The sequence below is a fragment of the Wolffia australiana genome, chromosome 16 (assembly GCF_029677425.1).
Source record: "Wolffia australiana isolate 7733 chromosome 16, ASM2967742v1".
Classification (NCBI taxonomy): domain Eukaryota; kingdom Viridiplantae; phylum Streptophyta; class Magnoliopsida; order Alismatales; family Araceae; genus Wolffia; species Wolffia australiana.
Genome location: NC_135850.1, coordinates 3,482,341 through 3,490,814, shown reverse-complemented (window position 1 = coordinate 3,490,814; position 8,474 = coordinate 3,482,341).

Here is an 8,474-nt window from a genome sequence, read left to right as displayed (position 1 = left end):
GAAATTAAGACTTCTCTCCATATTTTTTATGGTAAAATTCATCGCAAAGACATTTGACCCAAGCCTTTTTGATGTCCTATTTCTCTATAAGAAAAGAAACCAACGGGAGTTCCTTGATAAAGCCCATTCCTTAGAACCTCATGTTTCTTTTTCACTTGATCAACGGAGAACGTTTTATTTTTGTTGTACCTCTTTTTTAATGTGAGAGAAATGAGTCAATGGATCATTCGAGACAAAAATAAAAAAAATATTAACTTGTTCTATGTAACAGATTCGCTCTCATCATTCATAATTTAATGATGAACGGTTTGATACTTGGTCTATTATGTTTTATTGTGATACTGGATTAGCCAATAAATACTCCCAAATAAAGAAATACCATTGATCAATATTTATCTTCATTGTAATAGATTACCCGATAAATACTTTTTAATTCATTGTTATCTTAGAGAAATAAGGCAAAGCATATTTATACCTGATAATAAAAATTTCAAAGTATTTTTATCCTAAAATGATACATTTTACGTGAAGGAAGGGGAAATATCTTTTTTGATATTTCTCTAGAATGGGAAAACACACAATCTAATACTTGAGATGAAGATGCAAAAAGAATACTCCGAAAATGGAAAGTGGTTTTCTTTGAAGTTATAATGTTTCCTACAGTCAAAGATGGAATAATTTAATTCATAAATTAGAAGCAACTACTGTTAAAGACGTCAAGTAAATGGAAATTTTGGGATAACAACCTTCTCATCCAAGTCCCTTCATTTGTTCCAAATTTAAGGTTCTTTCCTTAATCAATGTGCGAACGTTTGAAACAATGTTTAAAATAATATTCATCTAGAAATAACGGATAATCCTAGATAGCAATTCATTCATTTAAATATCTTCCTCGCTTTTAATTTTTATGTGATACTAGTGTTTTTAGTTTATTGTAATCCCAGACAAAGGCATCAATATATATTTTCAGGAAAAAATGGATACATGGAACGGTTGCAGATTTCTATCAGAGAAATTTACGTCAAAGCATGCTCTTAAAGAACGCAAAATCTTCTTTCTCGATTATTTAATCTTTAATGGATGAATGGGGAAATAATTTACCACAAAATTATTATCTACACAGCTTAAACAGAAAAATGTGTTAAAAGATTTTTGAAAAGTAAATGATGCCATTCAAATATTTATCTAACTGAGATAAATACACTGTGTAGATAATGAGGTAGAACACATTGAATAAAACATGGATTGATACATGGTTGTGTTCTTCTCCTAAGCTCTTCGAAGTAATCCAATTTTCATGATGAATAACTTATGAATAGTATAGAGCACTAGAACTCATCTATCGATGGGGTTAAAATAATTTACAAATGTAGATACATGATTTACATCAACTATTAGGAGCTTCATCGCCTTGCCTATGTGATCTAGGGCTCCACAACATGATGTATATATTTCCTTTTATACCAAGGCTTATTTAGAATATTTTTTGGAAAATGATTGATTAAAATGATTAAAAGTAAATTCACTTTGACAAAAAAGACAAAGACTAAATGGAATTAGCTTCAAATTTCCATTTCAACAATAATTTTATATCGAACACGTTTTCTCTAATTATGAAATACTACTCGATAAAAATACCATCTGATCATCAGTTTCAGTTTATTTTGTTCTTTCTCTTTATGGATTCAAATATCATACTAATTTCACCAATGTACGTTTACTGGGATAGTTTAAACTTAATGTTTAAGAAACTCTATATCTCAATCTCACATAGACTTATTACAGAGTAGTTCTAAACTTGCCTAGCTCATACATTAACATGCAATAATATTAAATATTAAATCTATAAGTGTATTAAATGAACATTCAATTTCCAATTTTGAATGATTTTACTTCGAACATCAAATTAGTCTGGCATATAATTTGGTTAAATCCTAATTTATTTTTTATGACACCATATCTTTGTCCCATCATGATATGCCAGATCACTAATTGAAATTTCCACTCAAGTGCGGGAAATTTACGCAATATACTAGGGCAACCCATTGGTGACTCATGATGTCTGGGAGTTAATTTACAGAGAGTCACTAAAAAAACGTTATATGAAGGTTAAATAATACATCATCTAAAAATATATATTTTCCCATATTCCTTGATATATAATTTTATTCCATATTAAATAAAATTAGGACATTCTAGAAATTATCACAGATCAGGAAACATTTTAGAATAGGTTGGCCATTAGTTCATGCATTATGTATCTCTATTATGTATCTCTATTACGTATCTCTATGAAATAGATAAAACTATGAAACGCTATATTTATCAATGAATACTGTCAACTTTTATTGAATAAATTATAACATGGAATTTTGAAGCACTCTCATTAAAGGGCACACATGACATGTATATGCCCTTTTTAGATTACATGTACTTTGAATAAATCATGACTTATTTTATCATGACTTATAATGCATAAATAATGTAAATAAAGTTTTTAGAATTGAATTCATGATTAATTATGCCTAAAATATTGAATAGCTCTTTTACAAGAATCAATTAATATAGAATAAAATACAAGAATATTTTTTATTTAATATTTAAATTCTATTAAATAATCAATGTCGGCATGATCTAATACACAACATCCTAAATACTTCTCTCCATGAAGCAATATATAGTCCTCATTTTGGTTGACATCCATAATACATTTTTAGAAGGGACCCTATTCTCCATCATTATAATGCAATGATTATGAAAATGATATGTATAAATAGAGTGAGGTTATTTTTATCCCTATATAATAAAAACACCCCCAAACCCTAAATTTTCTTTCTCTTACATTACTAGTTTTGGGAAAGGATAAGGATTTATTGATACATATATTTTTTAATCTATCAAGCTTTAAAATTTTCCGCAATGGATACAGATTAAATATATGTTCCTAGCCTACTTAAGAATCCAGAAGACCCAGAATTTCTAATTTCCATGAACATTAAAACTAGAAATTAATTTTTTTTCATCAATCAATTCGCATATTTTGTCAAAATCATATCAAGTATATGAGTATCCATGCTAACTTGTATTCAAAGTCATAATAAGCGCAAGAAGAGGATAGTGAAGACAATATTTTCATGCCTCACTTTAACTCTTGTGAATGTAGATTTTAATAAAATAATGATCATCATGATGAGTTTTTTAGCATCTGCCGCAGGAATAACAGACCTAAATATGTCCAATGAATGATAAACATGAATTGAAATCATGAAATATGTCAATCTTCCATTTGAGATTGTTAGGCATTGAACAAAATTTAAACTCTAACATGAAATGGAGAGATAAAATAACTAGTATTGAATTTAGTCAAATATTTTGAAGTATTAGAACAATGTAATACCTAAGGTGTGATCGTTTTAGGATTTAGAGAGAATGAAATTGAAATAGGGATTGGTTTGATTAAAAAATAAAATAGAGATGGAAGTAGTATAAGAAATAATATATATACATATATAGGACACTGATACTGGTAATAGACAATTTAAAAAGACTAAGTCCAAGATGGTATTGTACTTGATTGAAAAAGATATTTTGAGGTTAAGTATCACTTATTTATAACTCCAAAGTATTTTTGGGGCCTAAGTATGAAGATGTCTTTTCCTCATAGTTCATATTAAATATTGAAATAATGGTATATGAAGCTAAGAGTAAAAATAGAGATGTGAATAGAATTAGAGGATAGTGAGAGAAAGTAAAAGGAAAAAGATCAATACAGAGAGTAAATGAATGAGAGAGATAACATGCTTATCAATCACTGTTTAGGGCGAGGAAACCTCATATGACTGCCATTTTAAAAAATCTAGTTTATCCAGGTAAAAATCATGACAAAAATTGTTAAAACGATGAACAGATGCATTTCACAGATACACATCCTCAGTTATTTTTCTCAATTTATTTTTCATTTTCTTAAGGGAAAACACAAAACTTGAGAGCACTCTACGCTTAAGACAGAAAGTATGAAACATATAAAAACAATATGATATAATGATATATTTATATAATTAGAAGTAGGACACTGCAACTGTGCCATGTCAATGTGAGAATGAAACAATGCTATAAAAAGTAATCAAGATTCAGATTGGAAGGTAAAGTGGAAGATAAAGGGTACATTTGTGATGTATGGGTGATAGGTGATTGAGGAGAATGCCATGGTTTTTGAATGAATATATAAGGAGATATGTGCTAACCTGGTGATGATTTCTTTAATCTCGTGTTATCGCTAAAATTCTCACAATGATAAGTTCTTGGGCATGAAATGGTGAAATCTATTTTATAGAACTGCAATCTGAATAGAAATATGCTATACAGGTGACACCATCTTTATTTAGTGTGTGTTTATTATAAGAGTCCATGGCATATATCAAATTTTAATGATTAAGCCTTTTTACCAAAATATTATGCGTGGCAGCCAGCCCTAAAATTCGTTACGTTGTATCAATTTTTGTACCTAAAGGATGGAACTATACTTCTCATAGTACATTTTTTTGCAAATCATTGATGCATAAATATATCAGGGAGTTAAACAAAGGATCAAAATCATCCAAATTCAAGACACACTTTCTGGAGATCTAGAAGATTTCTTAAACCCCAATTTCTGGCCAATATTTCTGTATATTATTTACTCATTTATGCCATCACAAGGCTGTGTAAATAGATATATATTTCTAATAAAATTTAAGGCTGAGTGAAAAAGTGAATGTACATCCCTAAATGTTCATGATGTGCAGAGTCGTATGAAAGCGGATTAATACTATTGTGTTATTATTTCTCCTTTTTTATTGTTCTTTATAAATGTTTATATGACTAATATTTATATAATCATGTCTCCAAAATTATTTTCCAATGGATACCATAGATTACAATTCATACACAGTCCCTCTTCCATTGATCAAGTCTAAAAATATCTATCTATCTATCTATCTATCTATCTATCTATCTATCCATTAATCTCTTTTATGTCTCATTTTTACCCTACAGTTGTTAAAGTCTAGTTAATTTAATCATATTGTTTCATTTTCTGAATGGACGTAAAGTCATTGGGTAATAAAATCAGGATATTGACTGATCCACACATTAAACTTATCTTTTAGGACCAATAAATCAATGGTATATCCAAAGTGGGTGATATTATATTTAGTATTAAAAAATTTCGAAGTATATGTTTTTAAATCTTTTTAGAGGTCAGCTAACTCTCTCCTCCAAATTTTGCATATTCCTTTTATATATTATGTCTGATATTAAGTTTTTGTTGGAACAACTAAAATCTTGGAAAAAGCTTAGTTTTATAATGCTATCTCAGGTGAACTAACATGATTGATTTTTTTCTTATAGCATGTTCTCTCTTTCTTTGTTACCTATTCAACCATATTTATCATTTTAATATCATGTAGGTCTCGCAATTATCAAAATAATGTAAATGGAATGATTTCAAAATAAGATACTTGTCTTATGTTTTGCCCTCTTAATTTATTTAGTTTTTGACCCTTGTCTCCTTATTTCTTTGATATATAAATTATTAATATTTTATCAAAACTAACAGTCTCCACTAAATAAAAATTGATTAATTAACATAAGATTTAATATACTAATAAATATGTTAAGATATCTATTTCTTTCCCAATTCATGTATTTTATTTTATTTGTATTGTTCCTAACCTGAAAGTTGATCCATAAAATGGCTAAAGATGCCATAATTTGGATGGATATATAAGATTTTAAGATACACATCAAGAGAGAACAATTAATGTAATATAGTTGAACATAAATATGGTCATCATAGTTTTCCATTTTTCGTCATCACTGCGCAAAGGTATGATTATGCTCTATATGAATGAAAACTATTAACTTAAAAGGGTTGATATTAATTGACAATTAAATATTTGGTAGTTTTCCTGGATTAGGATTATTTAAAATTATCTTTCAAGAACTCAGATAGATAAAGACTTGTGATGGTGAACTATTTTTTTGTTCTCCTACCTTACCTTTTATACATGCATTGTTTCAGCATAAAGGGAAATATACAGGCTCTAAACACCAATTGGTCCCATATTGTGTTTAACATTTGATGTCACATCATCATTCCCAATATATAACTATACTAAGCTAACCACTATCCGACTGAAAGATTTAAATGGTCAATGACTCCCTTTAGCGTGAAATGACCTCATGATAAAGAAAGAATATATATATATATTTACATTTAACCTATGTGAATTTAAACTTATATGAAACCCTTAATTTTTTAGAAAATAAGATCATGTTCCGGTAACACATTTTGTCTAGTCTCCAATCACCAGATAATGGCAACGTAAACTAATTGTAACCTCTTTCATTCTTCTATGAATATTTAATTTCGTTATCATTATTTCAATGGCCTACAGCTGATTCTTTAAGTCCCAACTAAAATCCATATTCAAATTCTCATCACCTTTACTTTATTCTGAAGAATAAAGTTCTGGCTGCTATTCACCATGAAACCTAAATTTTTTACAAATCAGATAATTAAAATGAAATGCATAAACAAATATATTCATTGTTACAATATTTCCAATATCATTTGGGGAAATTGGTCAATATATGGGTTTTAACTAATGATAAGCATTCCAAAACAAAATCAAGATAAAAAATTCTGGCTGCTATTCTATTTAGTTTAATGATTTGTTGCATGCTTCTATATGGGGCCTGATTAGATGATGAGTTTGAACATATAATTCAAGATATAGTTTTAGATAAAATGTCTAAATATAAATTTGATTTTTTACTTTACTCAAATAATGGTAATTAAATGAATTATGTATAATCTTCCAAAAATATTATTGAATACAATTTCTTTGAGATATTTATCTGGAAACATTTTGACTATATTCGAAACTTCATAATTATCAATTAAAACTTTATTCTTTTATTAAACATTTTCTTAATTTTTGTTTTTTGTAGGTTACATTTACAAAAGTCTTGAATTTTATGACAGCTCATTTTAACAAAAGACCCACTCTAATAAATTTATCATTATAAAGTTATGATTTTTTTCCAATTAACGCTTTAATATTTTGGAAACATACTTGATTGTATAATTATTCAGTATAATAAAAATCATTTTACACACACAAACAATCGAATAAACCATTAATTATTTTTCCTATTAATAACTGAATTAAACATATATAATTATAAGGGGTATTTATCTATTATAATATGAAAAAATATAATGTATTATAATTATAAAATATAATCAAATTTTAATAATAAATTCTTATTATTAAAATATTTCAACTGTACATCTAAGGAAAGGAAATCAAGATATTTATAGATATAGGAAATTGATCAAATTATCTAATTTCTCATTCGGTCAACTAAAAGATAAGAAATATGGATCTATACATTTGGAGTCTATATTATCTAAGGATAGAAATTAATGGGTTATATCAGAAAGAAGATTAAAGGATTAGCAAGATAGCTCTTGTTTAGTTGACAAACAATGACAGAAAAAAATTAGTGCCTTCTGAATTGAATCTTAAATTTTATAGCTTATCAGGGAACATCCGTTATTCTAGATAGGGACAAGCCCGCTCATACAGTTCGAGTTGTAGTCATTGAACCTTGTCATTTGACCACTATCTATGCATGTACTTATCCTAAAGTTAAGTCAAACCTTTGTTTCACTTTTTGCTCGTAAACTTGCACCCTCTAAACTCAGACCTTGCTTGACTCTCGAGCCTTTTTCTTCTTGGGTGGTGGCAAACAATGCTGCTTGCATTGCGAGAGATGCAGCCCGAAGGGCTAGGCCTTCTTTCTTCCTGAAAGAACCACTCACTAGCTAGTCAGACTAGTGGTAGGGGGCCCGACCATAACCCTACCTATCAAATGCTTCCACATCAAGAAAAATGGGCAAGTTAGTTCTCTATTTTGATGGTCTAAATCAGATTTGATATTTTTTCCAACGCGATTTTTTGAGCTTTTATACACATTTTTTCCAACGTGATTTGATATCTATGTTTCTAAGAAAAAAATATTTGTTAAGACATTTTTTGAGCTTTTTATTCATTTTTTGAAAATTATTTTATACACATTCTCTAAAACACAATCTTCTGATTAACCTAACTTATACTATTGCAAATATAGTTTCAAGTGAACATTTGGGTATTGTAATATTGATACCATGACGAGCCAATTGATAAACTCATGTTTAGGGGTAAAACTATGCTGTTCTGTCTTGAGATCCTATTGTTTTTTGGTGGAAACATGGTGTTGGGTATGATCAACCCGGGAGTCAATGCCTTGGACAAATGAGGTCTTGTGCTGGATGCCACCCAAGTGGTTTTATATTTGAAGGGTTAGAGTTAGCAATAGTCTGTGGGTGCGGATTGACCATAAATATCCCAATTGCACATGTAACCTGCTCGTCACGCCAACGACAC